At 52.2% G+C, this 25,006-nt stretch overlaps 1 protein-coding gene across 8 annotated transcripts in view; it reads right to left on the reverse strand.

The window, feature by feature from the left end:
- Window positions 1-25,006, reverse strand: part of myo3b (myosin IIIB) — a 1,137,435-nt gene that overhangs the window by 1,084,654 nt on the left and 27,775 nt on the right. The window contains exon 1 of one of the 8 annotated variants that reach the window (XM_072475850.1): window positions 17,528-17,562. The exons of the other annotated variants lie outside the window; for them this stretch is intronic. The gene's annotated coding sequence lies outside the window, so the exon portion shown is untranslated. Of the gene's footprint in view, window positions 1-17,527; window positions 17,563-25,006 lie in introns of those variants that run through there. 8 annotated transcript variants of the gene reach the window in all.

Genomic DNA, 25,006 nt, shown 5'->3' on the forward strand with positions numbered 1-25,006 from the left:
AAACAAATTCGTGCAGCCCAACGGCCTCGGCAAGGGACAGGCGAGGCAGCGATGAAGGCGGATCAGAGGGAGATCGATAAAGAAATAGAGACTCATTGGACAGTTATCATGTTTGCGCGGTACTGTACTCCTCGTTCTGATCAAAAAGACCGTGTCACAGGAGAGAGCGAGGTCAGGGAAATGCAGGTGAGGGTACAGGCAGGAAAAGCGGACAGTCAGCGGGCATAAGCTAGGGGCTATATCTGCCCCGGGAGGGGAGCCACCACACTAGCAGGGATAGTTGGCATGGGAAGACAGACAGCTAAGGGGGCTGCGACGCACCTCCCGGCAGGGAGGGACCGCCTGGTTTGGGGGACTGGGGTGAGGGAAAGACAGGTAGGGGAAACGCATAGGGGTCGGGGGGAAAAAAAAGAGTTGGTGCTCGGATTGGCTTCGGCAGGTAGGGAACAGGCTGAAGAAACAAGATAGCACTGCAAGCAGCCACTTTGGAGGGTCCCTGGGAAAAGGGAGACCTCGGAGTGCAGGGGCACACCCAGGTGGTGTACACATAGTTGGTGGCCATGTTGGGTGCCACCTAGACAAAGGGAAATCCGGAGCGCGGGGGCCTGACCTCATGGTGAGAACAGTGACCGTGGTCAATTTGGACGGCCTCCTAACAAAGGGAACGCCCAGAGTGCAGGGGGGCGACAGAAACCTCCCAACAGGATTATCACCTGGAACATCAGTGTGGTAAACAACTGATCATATACTACATGTATTACGGTACACTGCCATTGTACTCCAGTCATTACAGTAAATCCCGGCCTGCTGGCGCCACCCAGCAGGCTCTGTATAAAAGTGTACGCTCTCCTGCACTGCCCCCATTCTTGGTTCCAGCTGCAGGAGGCTTAACATCTAGCACAATAAAGCCTCATGTTTCCTAGGGAAGGCAAACACACGTTCGTGAGGGGTCTCATTGGTAGCAGTGCACAGGAGCGACCGGATGGAGTGGAGCACATCGGGGAGGACCTCCTGCCAGCGGGAAACTGGGAGACTCCTAGACCAAAGGGCCAGCAGGACAGCCTTCCAGACCGTTGCGTTCTCCCTCTCCAACTATCCGTTTCCCCGGGGGTCGTAGCTGGTCGTCCTGCTCGAGGCGGTGCCTTTGCAGAGCAGGAACAGACGCAGCTCATCACTCATGAACGAGGAGCCCCGATCAATGTGGATGTAGGTGGGGAAACCGAACAAAGTGAAGATACTGTGTCGGGCCTTGATGACAGTGGCAGAAATCATGTCAGGGCATGGGATGGCGAAAGGGAACCGGGAGTACTCATCAATGATATTGAGAAAGTACACGTTGCGGTCAGTGGAGGGGAGAGGCCATTTGAAGTCAATGTTGAGGCGCTCAAAGGGGCGGGAGGCCTTCACCAGATGTGCTCTGTCCGGCCGGTAGAAGTGCGGTTTGCACTCCGTGCAGACCTGGCAGTCTCTGGTCACGGTCCTGACCTCCTCGATGGAGGAAGGCAGGTTGCGGGCCTTGATAAAGTGGAAGAACCGGGTGACCCCCCGGGTGACAGAGGTCGTTGTGGCGAGCCCAAAGTCGGTCTACTTGTGCGCTGGCACATGTACCACGGGCAGGGCATCTGGGGGCTTGTTGAGCTTCCCAGGGCGATACAAGATCTCGTAGTTATAGGTGGAGAGTTCGATCCTCCACCTCAAGATCTTGTCGTTCTTAATCTTGCCCCGCTGTGTGTTACTAAACATGAAGGCAACCGACCGTTGGTCAGCGAGGAGAATGAATCGCCTGCCGGACAGGTAGTGCCTCCAAAGTCGCACAGCTTCCACAATGGCTTGGGCTTCCTTTTCGACAGAGGAGTGCCGAATTTCGGAGGCATGGAGGGTACGGGAGAAGAAAGCCACGGGTCTGCCCGCCTGGTTGAGGGTGGCGGCCAGAGCCACGTCCGATGCGTCGCTCTCCACCTGAAAGGGGAGGGACTTGTCGACTGCGTGCATTGTGGCTTTGGCGATGTCCGCCTGGATGTGGTTGAAGACCCGGCGGGCTTCAGCCGTCGGGGGGGGAAATGGTGGACTTGATGAGTGGACGGGCCTTTTCCGCATAATTAGGGACCCACTGGGCGTAATATGAGAAGAATCCCAGGCATCGTTTCAGAGCCTTGGGACAGTGAGGGAGGGGAGTTCCAGGAGGGGGCGCATGCGGTCGGGGTCGGGCCCTAGGACTCCATTTTCCACAATGTAGCCAAGAATGGATACGCGGGTTGTGTGGAAAACGCATTTCTCTTTATTATAGGTAAAGTTAAGGAGTTTTGCGGTGTGGAGGAATTTCTGGAGATTCGCGTCGTGGTCCTGCTGGTCGTGGCCGCAGATGGTGACGTTATCCAGATACGGGAACGTGGCCCGAAGCCGGTACTGGTCAACCATTCAGTCCATTTTGCACTGGAAGACCGAGACCCCATTGGTGACGCCGAAGGGAACCCTAAGGAAATGGTAGAGGCGGCCATCTGCTTCGAATGCAGTGTATTGGCGATCCTCCGGGCGGATGGGAGCTGGTGGTATGCGGATTTCAAGTCAACTGTGGAGAAGACGCAATACTGCGCAATGTGGTTGACCATGTCAGATATGCGGAGAAGGGGGTACGCATCGAGCTGCGTGTACCGGTTGATCGTCTGACTGTAGTCGATGACCATCCGGTGCTTCTCCCCAGTCTTAACTACCACCACTTGAACTCTCCAGCGGCTGTTACTGGCCTCAATGACCCCCTCCCGCAGAAGTCGTTGGACTTCCGACCTGATAAAGGTCCTGTCCTGGGCACTGTACCATCTGCTCCGCGTGGCGATGGGCTTACAGTCGGGGGTGAGGTTCGTGAAGAGCGAGGGTGGATCGACCTAAAGGGTCGTGAGGCCATAGACGGTGAGGGGGTGCAGGGGTCCGCCGAACTTCAGGATAAGGCTCTGGAGGTGGCACTGAAAATCAAGACCCAGTAACAGGGCAGCGCAGAGATAGGGGAGGACATAGAGTCTGAAGTTGCTGTACTCTACGCCCTTTACCGAGAGGGTGGCGACGGAGTACCCCCGGATCTGTAGGAATTGGATCCGGAGGCCAGGCAGATTTTCTGGGTCACGGGGAGAACCGGGAGGGAGCAGCGCCTTACCATAGCTGGGTGGATGAAACTCTCCGTGCTCCTGGAATCGAAGAGGCAGGTCGTCTCGTGCCCGTTGATCCGTGCGGTCGCGAGGCCGAGACTGATCGAGGGTGATGGAGGCGAGCTGCGGAAGTTGATGGGGGGGCCGATCGGCGGTGGCGGAGGTATCAGCAGCCAGCAAACGGCCAGGCGAGCAGGGGTCCTGGGGTGCGTTCCAAGATGGCGCCGAAGATGGTGGCGCCCACGGGGCGCAAATGGCAGGTGACATCCAAGATGGTGGGACCCACGGGCCGCACGTGGTGGGCAGCGGGGAAGATGGCGGCGCCTCTGGATCGCACATGGGGGATGTTGCAGTAGCGATGCTAGGCCTAGAAACGGCAACGACCGATCGGGCCGGGCAAACGGTGACGAAGTGGCCCCTTCTTGCCACACCCATTGCAGGTCGCGCTCCGTGCTGGGCAGCATTGTCTGGGGTGCTTGTTCTGGCCACAAAAGTAGCATTTGGGGCCTCCGGAGTTAGCTGGTTGCCATGCGGCGAAGCCGTGCAGTGCACTGGGTCAGATGACGGTGAGGCCCATGACGCCCACGAGGGTGCCGCGCGATAAGAGGTGTAGGACTCCAGGTTGCGGGAGGCCACTTCCAGGGAGTTAGCGAGCTGTACTGTCTCTGTGAGGCCGAGTGTACCCCCTTCTAATAAGCGTTGGCGGACGTAGTTGGACTTAATGCCTGTGACATAGGCATCCCTGATCAGCAGTTCCGTGTGTTGGACTGCTGACACCGCCTGGCAATTACAGTTTCTGCCAAGTGTCTGCAAGGCACGCAGGAAATCGTCCTGAGACTCCCCGGGGTGTTGCCGTCTCGTGGCCAGGAGGTGCCTGGCGAACACCTGATTTACAGTCCTGATGTCCTGTCCTTTCAGTAGTCTATCGCCTCCATGTAGGTGGGAGCATCCCAAATGAGAAGGAAGACTTGTGGGCTCACCCGTGCGTAGAGTAGTTGGAGCTTCTGTGGGTCTGAGATGACTTCTGTGTATGTTCCGAGATATCCTTCAAAGCAGGCTAGCCAGTGCTCGAAAGTCGCTGTGGCGTCGGCTACATGAGGGTTCAGCTCCAGGCGATCCGGCTTGAGTAAGACGTTCATCTTCAAATTCTAGCACAATAAAGCCTCAATAGTTCACCATTCATCCCGTAATCATTGATGGTACATCAGTCAGGTGTCTTGACGGCCCAGTGAAAAGATCCAGAGTCTTTGCACACAAGTACTCTGAAAGCTGACAAAGTCTTCCTGCAGGTGTCACACCTGAGGGAGAAGGACCGACTGTGGGTAAGAAAGGCTGGGTGGGACAGGCCTACAATTCATGCTACGAGAAGAGGGCTTGGGGAGTAGCCACACTGATTAGTAAGAAGTTTACAGCCACAATGACGGTTACGGACCAAGGGGGATGGTATGTCTGGGTCAGCGGTCCTGGACGGGGCACCGGTAATTCTGGTATATATGTGTACGCTCCCAACTGGGATGACACAGACTTTATAAAGAAGACCATGGTGGAAATCCCCGACATTAACACACACCAACTGATAATGGGGGGCAACTTCAACTGTGTACGGGACCCTCTGACAGACCAATCAAACCCCAGATCGGGAAAAAGGACAGCCATGGCTAGGGAACTGGGAGCATTCATGGGGCAGATGGGGGTGCTGGACCCATGGCAGTTTCTACACCCCGGTGACAAGGAATTTTTGTTCTTTTTGCCGGTGCACAAAGCATATTCTAGGGTAGACTTCTTTGCAATGGGAAAATCGGTGCTTCCAGGTATAGCAAGGGCGGAATATTCCGCAATAGTCATCTCCGACCACACCCCACAATACATGGATGTGAGGTTGGAGACAGGCCGTGCCCAGCACCCCACATGGAGGCTGGACATGGACCTCTTCGCCGACAAAGTCTTCTGCCAGAAAACATCACAGGCCGTAGGCGAGTGCATTACTAATAACCAGAATGAGGAGGCTCCCCTTTCACGTTCTGGGAGGCACTGAAGATTAGGGGAGAATTATAGCCTACAAGACAAGGAAGAAAGGGACACAAGCAACAACTGATCAACTCCATTCTGGAGGTCAACAGAAAATACTCCAAGGTCCCAACCGTAGAGCTTGTGGCAGAGAGAAACAAGCTAAAAATGGACTTTCACCTGCTATCCACCAGGAAAGCAGTGCACCAACTCTGCCAGACACGGGGGGACCTTCTATGAACACAGGGACAAGGCTGGCCGCCTACTGGCTCACCAGCTGAGAAAGCAGGCAGCCATGAGGGAGTAAGCCAGGTGAAGAATAGCAGAGGCAGACTAGCAACCGAGAAAGAAGAGGTCAACCGATCATTCAAGACCTCCTACCGAGATCTGTACACCTCCGAGCCCCCCATCGGCGGCACAGGAATGCAACGACTTCTCAATGGACTAGACATGCCAGTTATGGGGGATAGGTGGGGGAAACTGGGAGCACCAATAGGATTGGGAGAGATCATGGAGAGTATCAACTCCATGCAGGTGGGGAAGACACCGGGACCCGACGGGTTCCCAGCACACATCTGTAAAGAATTTGCACCATCCCTGGCCACACACCTAAGAGACATGTCCGCAGACACGCTAGTGAGGGGCACCCTGCCAAAGCTAACACAGGCCACGATATCGCTGATACCCAAAAAAGACAAAGACCCAGCGGAATGTGGATCACACAGACCCATTTCGTTGCTCAACGGAGACACAAAGGTACTCACGAAAGTCCTGGCCAAGAGACTGGAGAACTGCATACCAGAGGTGGTTGCAGAGGACCAAACAGGCTTTGTTAAGGGTACACAGCTAACTGCGAACATCAGGCAGTTGCTGAATGTAATAATGACCCCATCCGGTAAGAGAACACCAGAGCTGATTGGCTCCCTGGAAGCAGAAAAGGCCTTCAAGAGAGTTGAGTGGAAGTATCTCTTTGAGGTACTGGAGCAGTTTGGGCTAGTAGCGGGGCTCATCTCGTAGGTGAGGCTCCTGTACAACACCACCAAGGCGAGCGTTTGGACCAACACCACCAGCCCTGAATACTTCCAGCTGCACAGAGGCACAAGGCAGGGATGCCCACTGTCCCCGCTTCTGTTCACCCTGGCACTTGCTATGCGAGACACAGAAAGCTGGAAGGGCTTTCAAAGAGGAGGCAGAGAGCACAGATTTCACTCTATGTGAATGACCTGCTCCTCTACATCTTGGACCCACAGAACGGCCTGAAAGCAATCATGAAGCTCCTGGAAGAGTTTGGAGCCTTCCCAGGATACAAACCCAACCCGGGCAAGAGCGAGGCATTCCCAGTGAACCCGAACAGGGGTGGGACAGAGCTGGAGGGACTAGCATTCAAAACAAATTCCCCTACCTGGGGTTAGCCCATAACTGGACACGGATCCACAAGTGGAATCTGACCAGTCTGACGGAGGAAGTTGAAAAGGACCTACTAAGATGGGATACACTCCCGCTTTTGCTGGCGGGGAGGGTGCAAACTGATCTTCATCCTCAAGGCTTTTTTCCATAATATAGACAAAATGATCATGGCGTTTGTGTGTGTGTGTGTGTGTGTGTGTTTGTTTTGGGGAGGGAGAATCCCTTAACCGACACTGCAAAGGAGGAAAATATGGGCAGTCTGGCCCTGTTGGATCTATATAATCTTTATTATTGTCACAAGTAGACTTACATTAACACTGCAATGAAGTTACTGTGAAGATCCCCTAGTCGCCACACTCTGGCGCCTGTTCGGGTACACGGAGGAATAATTCATAATGTCCAATTCTCCCCCCCCCCACCCTGAGGAAATACACATCCTGCCCAGTGATGGTGGCTACACTAAAGACATGGAACCAACTGAGGGAGCCTTTCGGTCTAACCGAGATGTCCCCCATCGCCCCCATCAGCCATGTTCAACGCCACCTTTAAAAAATGGAGACAGGACAGGGGGATGCAAGCAGTCAGGGACTTTTACATAGGGGACAGATGTGCGACCTTGGGTAAACTGACGGAAGACCTGGAACCACCGACAGGATAGGAACTCAGGGACCTCCAAATGAAACACTTTCTCTTCAAAGAGACGGCAAGACACCCCAGGGCACTGAGAGACACAGTACTGGAGGAACTAACAAACACGGACTGTAAGGAGGGGGGCGGAAGGAACTGTGGGAACATCTATGGACAGTTACTGGACAGGGCAAGACTACCGCTGGACCGAAGCCAGATGGAAATGGGAGGACGAACTGGGGATGGAGGTAGATTGGGGACTCTGGAATGAAGCACTGAGCAGGGCCAACACCATCTCCTCCTGCGCTAGGCTAAGCCTCATGCAGTTTAAAGTGCTGCACAGAGCACACCTGACCAGAACTCGAATGAACAGGTTCTTCCCGGAGGTGGAGGATTAATGTGGATGGCACCAGAGGGGCCCGGCCAAGCACGCCCACATGATCTGGGCCTGCCCCAGACTTGGGTTCTGGACAGCCTTCTGCGAGGCGATGTCCAAGTATGTGGGGGTGAGGGTGGAGCCGTGCCCGAGAGTGGCAGTCTTCGGGGTATCAGACCAGCCAGAACATATGGGGAAGACGGCCGACACCCTGGCTTTTGCTTCCTTAATCGCACGCCGGAGAATCCTGCTTGGCTGCCGATCAGCAGCACCACCCACAGCTGCAGACTGGCTGTCTTACCTGTCGGTATTTTTCCACCTGGAGAGATTAAGAGAGCCGGGCGAGGGCTTCCACAAAGCGTGGGGGCTATTAGTCAGCCTGTTCCAAAACCTGTACGAGGCCAACAGCAACTAGGGAAAGAGGGGGAGATGGGGAAGAGCAGACAAGAATGCATGCAACGAAGAGGAGCAAAGAGGGAAGGGGGAGAAGATGAGGAGGGAGCTCAGGGGCACCACAGAGAGAAACATGGTGTAAAAGGGAGGAGGAAAGGGGCAGGAAGCCAACCGCCCCCCCCCCCCCCCCCCTCCCCTCTCCAAATACCCAAACCCACAAGGACAACAAAAATGTTAAGACGCTGCAATGAGTAGCGGAGCTCAGTAGTAGGACTCCCTGGGTGGAAGAGGGGACTACCAACGGGGGGGGGGAGACGGCGAGGGCAAAGGAGTTCTCGTACTTCTTGCATATGTCGAGTGTACTCCCAGATTAATTTTTGTGTGACAGACAAGGCGCTGTTGCCAGGAGTATTCGACAATCGTGGTCTCTGACCTCATGCTGGACTGGGTGGATTTGCGGATGGTGCAGGGGGGGGTCCAGCGGCTGCAGTGGAGCTTGCATGTGGACTTGTTGGCGGGCGAGAAGGGGAGGGCAGCCATCCGAGGGTATGTGGAGCGGAATGACATGGGGGAGGTCACAGCCTCCATACTGTGGGAGGCAATTAAGACGGTAGTCAGGGGTGAATTTATCTCGATTGAGGCGCATAGGGAGAGGGGGGAATGAGAGGAGATAGTGACGCTGGTAGATGAGATTTTGAGGGTGGTTTGGAGGTATTTGGTTGCGTCAGATAAGGGGCTACTAAAGGAGAGGCAAAGGCTGCAGGTGGAATTTCGGTTGGTATCCACGGGGAAGGCAATTGCGGATCGCCAGAGAGTGTGGGGAAAAAGCGAGTAAAATGTTGGCACACCAACTGAGGAACGAGGCAGTGACGTGGAGATTGGTAGGGCAAGGGACAAGGCAGGTAAGGTGGTGTTGCACCCAGAAGGAGTGAAAGGAGTGTTTGAAGCCTCCTACAGAAGGTAGTATCAGTCGGAGCCCCCGCCTGGCGAGGAAGCATGAGGCAGTTCTTGGACGGGCTGGCATTCCCAAGGTGGTGGAGAAGAAGGTGCAGGGGTTGGGGGTTTCTGTTGGGATGAGGGAGGTGATGAACTTCTTGGGTTCGTTGCATGCGGGGAAGTCCCTGCGTTCCCAGCCGTGTTTTACTAAAGTTTGGTGTGGAGCTGGGGCCCCTGCTAGTGGGATGTATAATGAGACGAGCAGGAGGTGGGAGCTCCTCCCCCACAATGTCGCCGGCATCCATTTTGCAGATCTTAAAAGACAGAAAAGGACCTGAAGCAGTGTGGATTGTACAGCCTGATTTTGCTGCTAAACGTGGATGCGAAGGTGTTAACTTCACAGATAGTGGACTGTGTACCGGGGGTGATAGGGGAGGACCAGACGGGGTTTGTGTGAAGGGGCGGAAGCTGTCGGCAAAAGTACACAGGCTGCTCAATGTCATTATGATTCTCTCAAAGGGGCAGGAGTTAGAACTACTGGATGCGGAGAAGGCGCTTGATCGGGTGGAGTGGGCATATTTGTTGAAGGTGCTGGGTCGGTTCGGGTTAAGCCAGGGTTTCGTGCATTGATTTACACTGCTGTATAGGGCGCCAATGGCTAATGTCTGGACGAATAGGAGGGTTAGGGGTACTTCAGGCTGCATTGGGAGATGAGGCAGAGGTGTCCGCTCTCCCCATTGCTTTTTGCTCCGGTGATAGAGCCTTTGACAATGGCACTTAGGGCGTTGAGCGGTTGGAGAGATTGAGCGGGGTGGGGTGACACACAGAGTCACGTTGTACGTGGACGATCTTCTATTATATATTTCGGTCTCGGTGGGCAGCTTAGAATGGATCGTGGAGATCTTGAGGAAATTTGGCCATTTATTGGGGTGTAAATTGAATATGGGGAAAAGCGAGGTGTTCCCGATTAATGCTGGGGAGCAAGAGAGGAGGTTCGGGGAGTTGTGTTCCGGGTGGTGGGGGTGATTTTTCTTTTTTTTATAAAACATTTTATTGAGGTATTTGTGATTTTGTAACAATAACTGAAGAAACAGTGTACATACAAATATAAACATAGTGCAAAGGCTGTCTTCCTCCCTCACAGGTCCCACCTTTCTTGTGCACTAATCTAAACTAAACTAAACCCGCCCGCCCCCCCCTCTCTGCTGACGGTTAATTTTCTCTAGATTTTCTCCAGACATAGAAAACTAGCCATGTCAGTGAGCCAGGTCTCTGGCTTTGGGGGCTTTGAGTCCCTCCAAGCTAATAGTATCCGTCTCCGGGCTACCAGGGAGGCAAAGGCCAGGCCGTCTGCCTCTTTCTCCTTCTGGATCCCCGGATCTTCCGACATTCTGAAAATCGTCAACTCTGGACTCGGTGCCACCCTTGTTTTTAACAACTTGGACATGGTATCCGCAAACCCCTGCCAGAATCCCCTAAGCTTCGGGCAACCCCAGAACATATGCACATGGTTTGCTGGTCCTCCCGCACACCTTGCATACCTGTCTTCTATCCCAAAGAACCTGCTCATCCGGGCCACTGTCGTGTGTGCCCAGTGAATGACCTTATATTGTATCAGGCTGAGCCTGGCGCATGATGTGGACGCGTTGACTCCACTCAATGCATCCGCCCAGAGACCATCCTCTATCTCTCCTCCTAACTCCTCTTCCCATTTGTGTTTCAGCTCCTCGGTCTGCGTTTTCTCTGACCCCATGAGTTCTTTATAGATGTCCAAAACCCTCCCCCACTCCCACCCATACTCTGGAAACTACCCTGTCCTGTGTACCCCTTGGTGATAGGAGCGGGAGGTTGAGACCTGCCTGCGTAGGAAGTCCCAAGCCTGCAGGTACCTAAACTCATTCCCTCCCGTCAATTCAAATTTCTCCTCCAACTCCCTCAGGCTGGGAAAGCTTCCCTCTAAGAACAGATCTCCCATCCGCTCGATCCCTGCTCTTTGCCATCTCCAAAACCCTCCTTCCAGCCTCCCCGGGGCAAACCGATGATTATTGCAGATTGGAGACCAAACCGATGCTCCCTCTGTTCCCACACGTTTCCTCCATTGCCCTCAGACTCTCAGGGCCGCCACCACCACGGGGCTGGTGGAGTACCGTGCCGGTTACCAATGCCCCCCAAACATGTGCCCTTACATCATGCCACCTCTACTCGCTCCCACACCGATCCCCCCCCGCCCTTTCCTAATCATGGCTGTATTTGCCGCCCAGTAGTAATTACTTAATTTCTGCAGCGCCAACCCGCCCTCCCCCCAGCTATGCTCCAGCATCCCCTTTTTTACTCGCAGGGTCTTGCCTGCCCATACAGCCAGAGATCACCTTGTTTACCCGTTTAAAAAAGGCCCGTGGAATAAAGTTGGGGAGGCACTAAAAAACAAACAGGAATCTCAGGAGGACCGTCATTTTCACCGTCTGCACCCTCCGAGCCAGTGATAGCGGGAGCATGTCCCACCTTCGGATGTCTTCCTTCATTTGGTCCACCAGTCGGGTCAAATTTAGCTTATGCAGCTGTTCCCATTCCCCTGCCACCTGGATGCCTAGATACCGAAAGCTTCCCCTCATCATCCTAAATGGCAACTCCCCCAGTCGCCTCTCCTGCCCCCTTGCCTGGATCGCGAACATCTCACTTTTCTTCATGTTCAATTTATAACCCGAAAACCGGCCAAATTCCCCCAGAATCCACATAATTTCTCCCATCCCCTCCAGTGGGTCAGACACATATAGGAGCAGGTCATCTGCGTGTAGCAAGACTCTGTGTTCTACCCCTCCCCTAACCAGCCCCTTCCAGTCCCTTGAGGCTCTCAGCGCAATTGCCAGCGGCTCTATGGCCAACACAAACAGCAGTGGGGAGAGGAGACATCCCTGCCTCGTCCCCCGGTGCAGCCTAAATTAGCCCGATGTCAACCTGTTCGGCCGTATACTCGCCACAGGCACCTGATATAGCAGCCTAACCCAGTCGATGAAGCCCCGTCCAAACCCAAATCGCCCCAGAACCTCCCACAGATAGGTCCATTTCACCCAGTCAAAGGCCTTCTTTGCATCCATTGCGACCACTACTTCAACGCCCCTACACTCTGGGGCATCATGATCACATTCAACAGTCTTCTAACGTTGGCCGCCAACTGCTTGCCCTTAACAAATTTCGGTCTGGTCCTCCCCGATCACATCCGGAACGCAGTCTTCTATCTTTGAGGGCAAGATTTTGGCCAACAGTTTGACATCAATATTTAGTAAGGAGATTGGCCTGTAGGACCCACATAGCTCCGGGTCCTTCTCCCGCTTCAAAATCAGTGAGATCGTGGCCTATGACACATCGAGGGAAGCACCCCTCGCTCTCTTGCCTCATTTTAAATGACCTCATCAGCAGCGACCTCAGCGTCCCAGAGAACGTTTTATAGAACTCCACTGGGTACCTGTCCAGCCCGACTGCATGGCCTTCAGCCCTTCTGCTATTTCTTCAATCCATATCGGGGCCCCAGCCCTTCTACCAGCCCTTCCTCCGCCTTCAGGAACCTCAGCCCCCTAAGAATTGCCTCATCTCTTCCGGCCCGGCTGGGGGTTCCGACTCATATAAGCTGCTATAAAACTCCTTGAATGCCCTGTTAACCCCTGCTGAATACCCGACCAAGTTCCCGTCTCGGTCCTTCATTTTCCCTATCTTCTTGCTGCCTCCCTCTTTCTGAGTTGCTGCGCAAGCATTCTGCTGGCTTTCTCTCCATACTCATATCTCGCCCCCCTCGCCTTCTTCAGCTGCTCTACCGCCTTCCCTGTAGTTAGCAAGCCAAACTCCGCCTGTAGCCTCCTTCATTCCCTTAAAAGCCCTACCTCTGGGGTCTCCACATATCTCCTCCTGTAGCCTCCGTCATTCCCTTAAAAGCCCTGCCTCTGGGATCTCCGCATATCTCTTGTCGACCTGAAGTATTTCCCCTATCAGTTGATCCGTCTCTGCTCTATCCACCTTCTCCCTGTGGGCCCATATCGAAATCAGCTCCCCTCTGACCACCGCCTTCAACGCCTCCCAGACCATTGCTGCCGAGACTTCCCCCCGTATCATTAACTTTCAGATAGTTCTGGATGCATTTCCTCACCCGCCCACACACCTCCTCATCCGCTAACAGTCTGACATTCAATCTGGCCACGCTCCTTACTCACCTGTAAGTCCACCCAGTGTGGGGCATGGTCTGAGACCGTGATCGCTGAGTACTCAGTGTCCACTACCCCCGTCAGTAAAGCCCTGTTTAAGATGAAAAAGTCGATCCGGGAGTACACTTTATGTACGTTTGAGTAGAAAGAGAACTCCTTCACACTCGGCCGCCCAAACCTCCATGAGTCCACTCTTCCCCCCCCCCCACATCTGCTCCATAAACCCCTATAGCTACCTTGCCATTGCTGGCACCCTGCCTGTCCTCAAGCTTGACCGGTCTAGCCTTGGGTCAATGACTGTGTTGAAGTACCCCTCCCCATGACCAGCTTATGCGAGTCCAGGTCGAGGATCTTCCCCAACATCCTCCTGATAAACTCCACATCATCCCAGTTTGGCGCATACATATTCATGAGTACCACCGGCAGCCCTTCCAGCTTCCCACTAACCATGATGTACCGACCTCCCACATCCGCAACTATTCTTCCCGCCTCGAATGACACTCGCTGATTAATCAGGATCGCGACTCCTCTAGTCTTAAAAGTCCAGCCCCGAATGAAATACCTGCCCGACCCATCCCTTCCTCAGTCTAGTCTGACCGATTACCCTAAGATGCGTCTCCTGTAACATTGCCACGTCTGCCTTCAATCCCCTCAAGTGCGCGAACATTAGTGCCCACTTAACCGGCCCATTCAGCCCTCTTACGTTCCATGTGATCAGCCTGGTTCGGGGCTTATCCCCCCCCCCTTCGCCGATCAGCATTCACCTTTCTTAGGCCAGTCTCCAGCTCACTCCCCGCGCACCCGCAGGCCCGCCCCCAGGCAGCCTCCATCCCCGACCTCCCTTCTGTCCCCCAGCAACAGTCCCTCTGCAATCAGCAGAGCAATCCCCTCCCGCTTTCCCCCCGCCCCCAGTAACAGCACAGTAAAAACAGCCCCCTTCAACGAGCATAACTTCTGCTCTCCCCCCCCCCCACACTGCGCTTCCGTGAGCCAGCCCGCCCAGCTAGCTTAGTAGCCCCCGCCCATGGCGCCAAACATTTTTCCACCTATTGTTTACCCCCCCTCCCCCGCTCGGACACACATATGCAAGAGAAAACGTTCCCAGCCCAGTTAACCAAATGAAACAAAAAGAAAAGAGAAATCCCACATCGAAAACTCACACCTCCATCCCCCACCAGTGCAAATGCAAACTTCAACTTACACAAATCCGCAGCGGCTCCAGGATCGATACAGAAGGCATTACAAATATAGTGCAAAAATCAGAGTATTTTTAACGTGAACACCGCAGCAAAGTTCAAACACCTCAGTCCCCTGCCAGCCTTTTCCTTCTGGCGAAGTCCATCGCTTCCTCGGGCGACTCAAAATAGAAATGTTGCTCCTCATAGGTGACACAAAGACCGGCAGGATACAGCAGTCCAAACTTCACCTTCTTCTTGTAAAGGGTTGACTTTACTTGGTTGAATCCCGCTCTTCTCCTGGCTACGTCCACGCTCAGGCCTTGGTAGATGCGCAGGTTGTTGTTCTCCCACTTACAGCCCCGTGTCTGCTTGGCCCACCGTAGAATACGCTCCTTATCCAGGAACCTGTGTAATCTCACCACCATTGCCCTCGGGAGGTCGCCTACACGCGGCTTCTTCGCTAGTGTTCTGTGCGATGTCCACGTCTAAGGGTGGGGTGAACGTCCCATCCCCTATTAGCTTCTCGAGCATACCCGCTATATATGCCCTGCATCCGCTCCATCGGACCCCTCCGGGAAGCCAACGATACTCAAGTTCTGCCGGCGGGACCTATTCTCTAGATCCTCCACCTTCTCCTGGAGCCTTTTCTGCTGGTCTCTCAGCGTCCCCATCTCCACCTCCATTGCTGTTTGGTGTTCCTCGTGCTCGGTCAGTGCCTTCTCCACTTTCTGGATCGCCCGATCTTCAGCGCCCAATCTCTGTTCCAGCCGAGCAATCGATTCCCTAATTTGCTCCAAGCATTCCTGTTTCTGCTTGGCGAAGCCCTCTTGGATAAACTTCCATCAACTGCTCCGTCGACCACTGGGTCGTCGAGCCAGAACTCCTCTCGTCCGCCATGCTTTTTCCCGCTGCAGCTTCAACCCAAGCCTTTTCTGTTCGCCTATTTCTTCCTTTGCGAGCACTCCTGGTCCGCCTCTCCATGCACTGGTGTGGGACTCCTCCTCACGGTCGTGTCCACTATCGATTTTTCAAGTAAAGTCCGAGAAAAAATCGTGGGAAAGGTCCAAAGGTCCATCCCAAGCGGGAGCTACCAAATGTGCGATCTACTGCTTCATGGCCGCCACCAGAAGTCGTGGGGGCGATTTTTCAGTATCTCGGGATTCAGGTAGCGCGGGGTTACACACAGCTGCATAAATTGAATTTGGCACGACTAGTGGAGGGAATGAAGGTGGACTTTAAGTAGAAATGTGTTGCCGTTGTCACTGGCTGGTTAAAATGATGATGCTGCCCAGGTTCTTGTTCCAGAACCTCCCCATCTTTGTTCCCAAATTCTTTTCTGCGAAGTTGAATGGGATAATTTCAGGATTTATGTGGCTGGGGAAGACCCCACGGATGAGGAAGGTGTTGTTGGAGAGGGGGAGGGGGGCTGGCATTGCTGTGTTTAATGAACTATCACTAGGTGTCGAATAACGCATTGGTGAGCAAATGGGCAGTGGAGGAGGGGTCGATGTGGGAGTGGCTAGAGGCTGCGTCGTGTAGGGGGATGGGTTTGAGGGCATTGTTGTTGGCACCCCTTCCGTTTTCGCCGGTCCAGTACACCGTGAGCATGGTGGTGGTCTCAACGCTGCAAGTTTGGAACTAGTGCAGGAAACACTTCGGGTTGGAGGGTACGTTGCTGTGGGCGCCGATATGCAATAACCACAGGTTGGTGCCGGCATGGCTAGATGTGACTTTCCGGAGGTGTCGGCAGGTGACTTCAGGGTCTTGTTTGTAGGGGACAGGTTTGCAGGCCCGGAAGAGCTGGAGGAAATGTACAGGTTGTCTCAAGGGGCTGGTTTAGCACAGGGCTAAATCGCTGGCTTTTAAAGCAGACCAAGGCAGGCCAGCAGCACGGTTAAATTCCTGTACCAGCCTCCCCGAACAGGCGCCGGAATGTGGCGACTAGGGGCTTTTCACAGTAACTTCATTGAAGCCTACTTGTGACAATAAGCGATTTTCATTTATTCATTTTCAGGGGAATGGCTTCAGATACCTGTAGGTGAGGGACTTTGTGAGGAGGGAGGTGCCGTCCTTCCCGGGGCTGCCGCCTCCGGAGTGTTGCAAGACAAGCTGTTGTCCGAGGAAGACATTGGGGAGGGGATCAAGTGAAAATGGGAGGAGGAGTTGGGTGGGGAGGGCAGGGACATGGGAGGAGGACCAGGACATGGAAGACAGCCCTACGGAGGGTGAACGCATCCTCGTCGTGTGTGTGAGGTTAAGCCTCATCCGATTTATGGTGGTGCATAGGGCCCACATGATGGCTGCGAGGATGAGCTGGTTCTTTGCAGGGGTGGAGGATATGTGTGGCCGATGTCAGGGGGGGGCTACGAATCACATCCACATGTTCTGGGTATGTCCAAAGCTGAGGGGGTTCTGGCAGGGGTTCTTGGATGTCATGTCCCAGGTTCTGGGCGTAGAGGTGGCCCCGAGTTCAGAGGTGGCAATATTTAGTGTGTTGGAAGATCCGGGAGTCCTGGTGGAGAGAGAGGCTGATGATTTGGCCCTTGTCTCCCTCATCGCCCGGATTTTGCTGAGCTGCAGGGACTCGGAGCCACCAAAGTTGGAAGTGTGGGTGAGCGACCTGGCAGAATTCCTGCACTTGGAGGAGGTTAAGTTCGTCTTCAGGGGGGGCAGAGGAGGGGTTCACCTGGAGGTGGAAGCGGTTCATCGATTTAGGTGAATTAAGGTGTCAGCATGGGGTGGGGATTAGGGGTTTGTTTTCGTTGTTTGGGGGAGATAAGGGGGGAAAGACTAAGGGGGGGAAGTTGTGGGCTTGGCATCAGGGGTTGCTTGTGTTCCTGTGGAATTTTGGTTTTCTGCTATTTCTATGCACATATGCAAAATGCCTTTAAAACAAATATTAAAAAAGACTTATTCTTTATCCTGTTCCCACATTCTGTGCAAACCAAAACAATCTTCTGCAACAATCTTCTGTTGTTTTTCTCCAAGATAGGGTGAGAAATGAAACACTTTCTGCTCTCTCAGGGATAGCCATTTAAATCTTTGAGGGTAAGATTAAGGCGGCACAAATTATATCTCTATGCCAACGCTTGACCCTGAAAAAAAGCTTCCTATTTAATAATTTGAGAGTACAGTAATGTATTCGGAAACTTAATTTAGAACAATGAAGCTCTGCCATTTTTTTAAAGGCATTTTTTAAAGCATGTCTAAAGATATTACACACAATTGAAAACCTTTGTATTGTATTGGTTTAAATTAGAATTCACTTACCAAAAGGAGCTAATGGTGGCTGGACTTAGTACAGAAGCTATTATTGGAGCTGAATTTGCTGAAAAAATAATTTTTTTAAAAAGTTATTTCATGGGATGTGGACTTGGCTGGCTAGGCCAGCATTTATTACCCATCCCAAATTGCCTTTGAGAAGGTGACGGTGAGTCACAACCTTCAATCAATAAGCCATAAAATGTAGGAAAAGTAGGCCATTCGGCCCATTGAGTCTGCTCCACCATTCAATGAGATCATAGTTAATCTGATATAATCCTCAACTCCACTTTCCCACCTTGTACCCATAACCCTTGATTCACTCACTGATTAAAAATCTATCTGTCTCAGCCTTGAACATACTTAACGACCCAGCCTCTGCAGCTCTCTGTGGTAAAGAATTCCACAGATTCACTACCCTCAGAAAAGAAATTCCCCCTCATCTTTGTTGTAAATGGATGACCCCTTACTCTGAGATGATTCCCTCTGGTCCTGTAGTTGGGGTGGCGTAGGTGCACCCACATTGCTGCAAGGAGGGAATGACACATTATAAACGTCCAAACTGATCAGCAACTTGTGGTCAGGCAGAGATACCTCACAAACTGCAAATCAGCACAGGATGCTGGATGATATGTGCCATCTCACTGTTAGCCTCGCAAAATTCCCATGTTGCACTGAAGCACTGAATGAAGTTGCTATTTTGCATGTTGATTGCCTGGTAAACTCATTACAAATAGCAAGAAGCTTAATGATGTGGTAATTGCTCATGACAGTCAATCGGCCTTTCTTGTCCAGAAAATGAACAATTAAAAGTGTGGAGTCGCATTTCTTTGAGTAGTGAATTGCTGGAGATTTTAAAACACTCCAAATAATAGTTATTTTTAACATAATTTTCCTTCCCCGTTTTTTAGTTTTCTCATAATCCTTTCTTTCTCACTCTCTTTCTCTATCTGTACCCAATTTGTGGAGATGCCGGCATTGGACTGGGGTGGGCACAGTAAGAAGTCTTACAACATCAGGTTAAAGTCCAACAGGTTTATGTGGAATCACTAGCTTTCGGAGCGCCTGATGAAGGAGCTATGCTTCGAAAGCTCACGGTTCCAAATAAACCTGTTGGACTTTAACCTGGTGTTGTAAGACTTCTTACTGTACCCAATTTAACATTGAAATCTCACACTCAATTTATTCCTGCTTCACAGTTAAGAGCTTCGTTCTCAAACCTGAAGTCTCACTAATTAAGGACATATTCTGTTGGTCCCATTGTTCAACAAGGTCCTTGATGTTCTGTTATCCTCGCCGTGCTGCTAACAACTTTTCTTCCAACAACTTGCAGGATAAAATAATTAAGTTGAAGGGTGCAGGAAAATGTCTAGTTAACTGGGCATACCAATGAGATGTCCTGCCCCATCAGATTTATGACTCAATGCTTTTATAGGATTTTCAATCCAAATGGGTGTTCATATATTCAGTACACAAGTTATCGTACATATCAACCATAATGCATTTTACTTCTGCTGCACAGTCTATACTTGTCAGCTGTGATATTCTAGATCTGGCTTTGGAGCTGTTGCCACTCCACCATCATAACCTCACCAGAAGTGCAGGAGCAATGCTGTTTACCCACATATGTGGAGTTCCAACCTCACACCTAGAGGAGGTTAGAATTTTCCAGGTTTGTTGGTGATGGACCAGAAAGCAGGAAGGTTGGCAAAACAGTGTGGAAAGGCATTGGAGATGCCTTGTATCTTTCCACCACCATGCTATTTTGTCAGCAGTGGGAAGGCCACCCACCAGAAACCAATTGGCCCATTCCCACCCTAGCAACCTTGCAGCATGCTCTCGGGGGTGGGTGTAGGTGGGCCTAAGTTTTGAACATTCCGTGGCACATGGAATGCATTTCTGCACCCTCCCCCCAACCTCCCTCAGTGACCCCTCCCCACTTACCTGTCCTAATGATTGTGTCCCCATCCTCTAGGTGCTAGTCCAGCAATGGGCTAGTAGTTCTTGCGGCCATCCCACCATCCTTAATACTTTGCCACCAGCCAAATGCAGTTTGGGGGACTTTGGCCGCGTCCAACAAATTCCAGCCATGGCAACCAAAGATTATGACAAAAATTACAAATTTGTAAAAACAATCAAATTTCTCTGCGTATTTTGGGAACTTCACTGAAAAAATATTACACCATGAATACAAAAGCAAAATGTTGCAGATGCTGGAAGTCTGAAGTAATCAAACGACAGGTCACCCACATGAAAAATTAACCTGCTGAGCATTTCCAGCATTTTCTGTTTTCACTGCACCATTACTTAACCTGATGCTTCAAATTTGCACAAACACCTTTCTGATCTATATTCTAATCACACTTATGGTTAGTATTCTTGTTGCTTTGTTCAAAATTTAGCACATTACATCACAGCAGTTGTGTTTCACTGAGGGTTATTTTGCTAAGGAATTACAAGACAACCTGCAGCCACACTTTTACCAGGTTGATAGTTCAGCTAACTTGCACAAAAGATCAGACTATAGAAATAACTGGTCAACTATGGTTCAGATTAATTTCTAGATTTTGGGATTTGCTCAGTGAAAACACAAAATTGTTCAGAATACTTCTAAAGAACAAGCATAATTTCACAACAAACTCAGAAAGTACTGGACAAATCTCAACAGGCCTGACAGCATGTGTGGAGCGAGAAGGGAGCTAACGTTTCGAGTCTGAATGACTCTCCATCAAAGTTAGAGAGAACTGGAAATGGGATCAGATTTGTTGTTGAGGGTGGTGTGGAGAAGTGGGGCAGGATAGGGGGCAAGCGATAAGTGGACATTGACAAAGATGCCCTGGGCAGAAAGACAAAGGGAATGTAACTGGAGAGATCAAGGCTAAGAAAGGTGTTGATAGTGGCACATTATCAACACCTGATAATGTTGATTATGTCATTAATCAACATGACATAATTGCGGTGGATCCTTTAGAGCAGCGGCAAGGAAAACAAGCAAAAACCAAGATGGCGTCGGAAGGTGGCAGTTTAATATGGGGCCCTGAACAACACGAGTTTTTGAAACGCTGCGTGGAAGAACTCAAAAAGGAAATGAAGAAGGAGCTGCTGGCCCCGATATTACAGGCGATCGAAGGGCTAAAGGAGGAGCAAAAGACCCAGGAGCGGGAGCTTCGGGTCGTGAAGGCAAAGGCTGCCGAGAATGAGGACGACATACAGGGCCTGGTGGTGAAGACGGAGATGCACGAGGCACACCATAAACGATGTGTGGAAAGGCTGGAGGCGCTGGAGAACAACGAGAGGAGGAACAACCTAAGGATACATGGTCTTCCTGAAGGTGCGGAGGGAGCGGACGTCGGGGCATATGTGAGCACGATTCTGCATTCGTTAATGGGAGCGGAGGCCCCGGCGGGTCCGCTGGAGGTGGAGGGAGCATACCGAGTGATGGCGCGAGGACCGAGAGCAGGAGAAATTCCTAGAGCCATAGTGGTGAGATTCCTCCATTTTAAGGATAGAGAAATGGTCCTTAGATGGGCAAAGAAAACTCGGAGCAGTAAGTGGGAGAACGCGGTGATCCGCGTATACCAAGACTGGAGTGCGGAGGTGGCGAGAAGGAGGGCGAGCTTTAATCGGGCCAAGGCGGTGCTTCACAAAAAGAAGATAAAATTCGGAATGCTGCAACCGGCAAGACTGTGGGTCACATACCAAGGGAGGCACCACTACTTTGAGACGGCGGATGAGGCGTGGACTTTTATAGTGGAAAAAAAATTGGAATGAGCGGGTTATTAAAAAAAGAACGTTTGAAACAAAGTGGTGGGGCAAGTATGGGTGGCGAAGAGGGGGGTAAAAAAGGGGGAAAGAGGAGTTTTATGTTATTAATCCTGCGATGTGGTAACTTTTCTCTCTTCCACAGGAGGTGGTGGGGGGAGGAAAGGAGGTGGAGGAGATGGGGCGTTGGCCATTGGGGGCGGGGCCAAGGGGGAAGCGCGGGCTCGGTTCCCGCGCTATGATAATCATGGCGGGAATAGGGAAGCAGGAAGGAGGGGGCGTCGCACGGTGCGAGCCGAGGTCACGGGGGGAAGCTGAGGTCGGCCAGAGTTTGCTGACTTCTGGGAGCAACATGGGGGGTGTAACTATGCTAGTGGGGGATCTAGTGGGGGGTGGGAGGGGGGAGTTACTGGGTTGCTGCTGCTGGGGAGAGGGGGGAGCTGGCATGGGCGGGGGGGGGGGGGCACCGCCTGGGGGGGGACACAGCTGCGTGGGAACCGGGTGAGGAGCTGGAAAAAGGGGATGGCTAATCGACAAGGGGAGGGGGTTAAAAAGCCCCCCAACCCGGCTGATCACGTGGAACGTGAGAGGGCTGAACGGGCCGATAAAGAGGGCACGGGTACTCGCACACCTTAAGAAACTTAAGGCAGACGTGGTTATGTTACAGGAAACGCACTTGAAACTGATAGACCAGGTGAGACTACGCAAAGGTTGGGTGGGGCAGGTGTTCCATTCGGGGCTAGATGCGAAAAACAGGGGGGTGGCTATATTAGTGGGGAAGCGGGTAATGTTTGAGGCAAAGACTATAGTGGCGGATAGCGAGGGCAGATACGTGATGGTGAGTGGCAAACTACAGGGGGAGACGGTGGTTTTGGTAAACGTATATGCCCCGAACTGGGATGATGCCAATTTTATGAGGCGTATGCTAGGACGCATCCCAGACCTAGAGGTGGGAAAGTTGGTAATGGGGGGAGATTTCAATACGGTGTTGGAACCAGGGCTGGACAGGTCGAGGTCCAGGACTGGAAGGAGGCCGGCAGCAGCCAAGGTGCTTAAAGATTTTATGGAGCAGATGGGAGGAGTAGACCCGTGGAGATTTAGCAGACCTAGGAGTAAGGAGTTTTCGTTTTTCTCCTATGTCCACAAAGTCTATTCGCGAATAGACTTTTTTGTTTTGGGAAGGGCGTTGATCCCGAAGGTGAGGGGAACGGAGTATACGGCTATAGCCATTTCGGATCACGCTCCACATTGGGTGGACTTGGAGATAGGAGAGGAAAAAGAACGGCGTCCACCCTGGAGAATGGACATGGGACTAATGGCAGATGAGGGGGTGTGTGTAAGGGTGAGGGGGTGCATTGAAAAGTACTTGGAACTCAATGATAATGGGGAGGTCCAGGTGGGAGTGGTCTGGGAGGCGCTGAAGGCAGTGGTTAGAGGGGAGCTGATATCAATAAGGGCACATAAAGGAAAGCAGGAGAGTAGGGAACGGGAGCGGTTGCTGCAAGAACTTCTGAGGGTGGACAGGCAATATGCGGAGGCACCGGAGGAGGGACTGTACAGGGAAAGGCAAAGGCTACACGTAGAATTTGACTTGCTGACAACGGGTACTGCAGAGGCACAGTGGAGGAAGGCACAGGGTGTACAGTACGAATATGGGGAGAAGGCGAGCAGGTTGCTGGCCCACCAATTGAGGAAAAGGGGAGCAGCGAGGGAAATAGGGGGAGTGAGGGATGAGGAAGGAGAGATGGAGCGGGGAGCGGAAAGAGTGAATGGAGTGTTCAAGGCATTTTATAAAAAATTATACGAAGCTCAACCCCCGGATGGGAGGGAGAGAATGATGGGCTTTCTGGACCGGCTGGAATTTCCCAAGGTGGAGGAGTAGGAAAGGGTGGGACTGGGAGCACAGATTGAAATAGAGGAAGTAGTGAAAGGAATTAGGAGCATGCAGACGGGGAAGGCTCCGGGACCGGATGGATTCCCAGTTGAATTTTACAGGAAATATGTGGACTTGCTCGCCCCGCTACTGATGAGGACCTTTAATGAGGCAAAGGAAAGGGGACAGCTTCCCCCAACTATGTCTGAGGCAACGATATCGCTTCTCCTAAAGAAGGAAAAGGACCCGCTGCAATGCGGGTCCTATAGACCTATTTCCCTCCTAAATGTAGACGCTAAGATTCTGGCCAAGGTAATGGCAATGAGGATAGAGGATTGTGTCCCGGGGGTAGTCCATGAGGACCAAACTGGGTTTGTGAAGGGGAGACAGCTGAATACGAATATACGGAGGCTGCTAGGGCTAATGATGATGCCCCCACCAGAGGGGGAAGCGGAGATAGTGGTGGCGATGGATGCCGAGAAAACATTTGATAGAGTGGAGTGGGATTATCTGTGGGAGGTGCTGAGGAGATTTGGTTTTGGAGATGAGTATGTTGGATGGGTGCAGCTGTTGTATAGGGCCCCAGTGGCGAGTGTGGTCACGAATGGACGGGGATCTGCATACTTTCGGCTCCATAGAGGGACAAGGCAGGGATGCCCTCTGTCCCCATTATTGTTTGCACTGGCGATTGAGCCCCTGGCAATAGCATTGAGGGGTTCCAACAAGTGGAGGGGAGTACTTAGAGGAGAAGAAGAACACCAGGTATCTCTGTATGCGGATGATTTGTTGTTATATGTAGCGGACCCGGCGGAGGGGATGCCAGAGATAATGCGGACACTTCGGGAGTTTGGAGAATTCTCAGGATATAAACTGAACATGGGGAAAAGTGAGTTGTTTGTGGTGCATCCAAGGGAGCAGAGCAGAGAAATAGAGGACTTTCCGCTGAGGAAGGTAACAAGGGACTTTCGTTACTTGGGGATCCAGATAGCCAAGAATTGGGGTACATTGCATAGGTTAAATTTAACGCGATTGGTGGAACAAATGGAGGAGGACTTCAAGAGATGGGACATGGTATCCCTCTCACTGGCAGGGAGGGTGCAGGCGGTTAAAATGGTAGTCCTCCCGAGATTCCTCTTTGTGTTTCAGTGCCTCCCGGTGGTGATCACGAAGGCTTTTTTCAAAAGGATCGAAAAGAGTATCATGGGTTTTGTGTGGGCCGGGAAGACCCCGAGAGTGAGGAAGGGATTCTTACAGCGTAGTAGGGATAGGGGGGGGCTGGCACTACCGAGCCTAAGTGAGTACTACTGGGCCGCCAATATCTCAATGGTGAGTAAGTGGATGGGAGAAGAGGAGGGAGCGGCGTGGAAGAGATTGGAGAGGGCGTCCTGTAGGGGGACTAGCCTACAAGCTATGGTGACGGCCCCATTGCCGTTCTCACCGAAGAAATACACCACAAGCCCGGTGGTGGTGGCGACTTTGAAAATTTGGGGACAGTGGAGACGGCATAGGGGAAAGACGGGAGCCTTGGTGGGGTCCCCGATAAGAAATAACCATAGGTTTGCCCCGGGGAGAATGGATGGGGGATTTGGAATATGGCAAAGAGCAGGAGTAACGCAACTGAAAGATCTGTTTGTGGATGGGAAGTTCGCAAGTCTGGGAGCGCTGACCGAGAAATATGGGTTGCCCCAAGGGAATGCATTCTGGTATATGCAACTGAGGGCTTTTGCGAGGCAACAGGTGAGGGCATTCCCGCAGCTCCCGACGCATGAGGTGCAGGACAGAGTGATCTCAAAGACATGGGTGGGGGACGGTAAGGTGTCAGATATATATATAGGGAAATGAGGGACGAGGGG

The sequence above is a fragment of the Scyliorhinus torazame genome, chromosome 2, assembly GCF_047496885.1.
Source record: "Scyliorhinus torazame isolate Kashiwa2021f chromosome 2, sScyTor2.1, whole genome shotgun sequence".
Taxonomy (NCBI): Eukaryota; Metazoa; Chordata; class Chondrichthyes; order Carcharhiniformes; family Scyliorhinidae; genus Scyliorhinus; species Scyliorhinus torazame.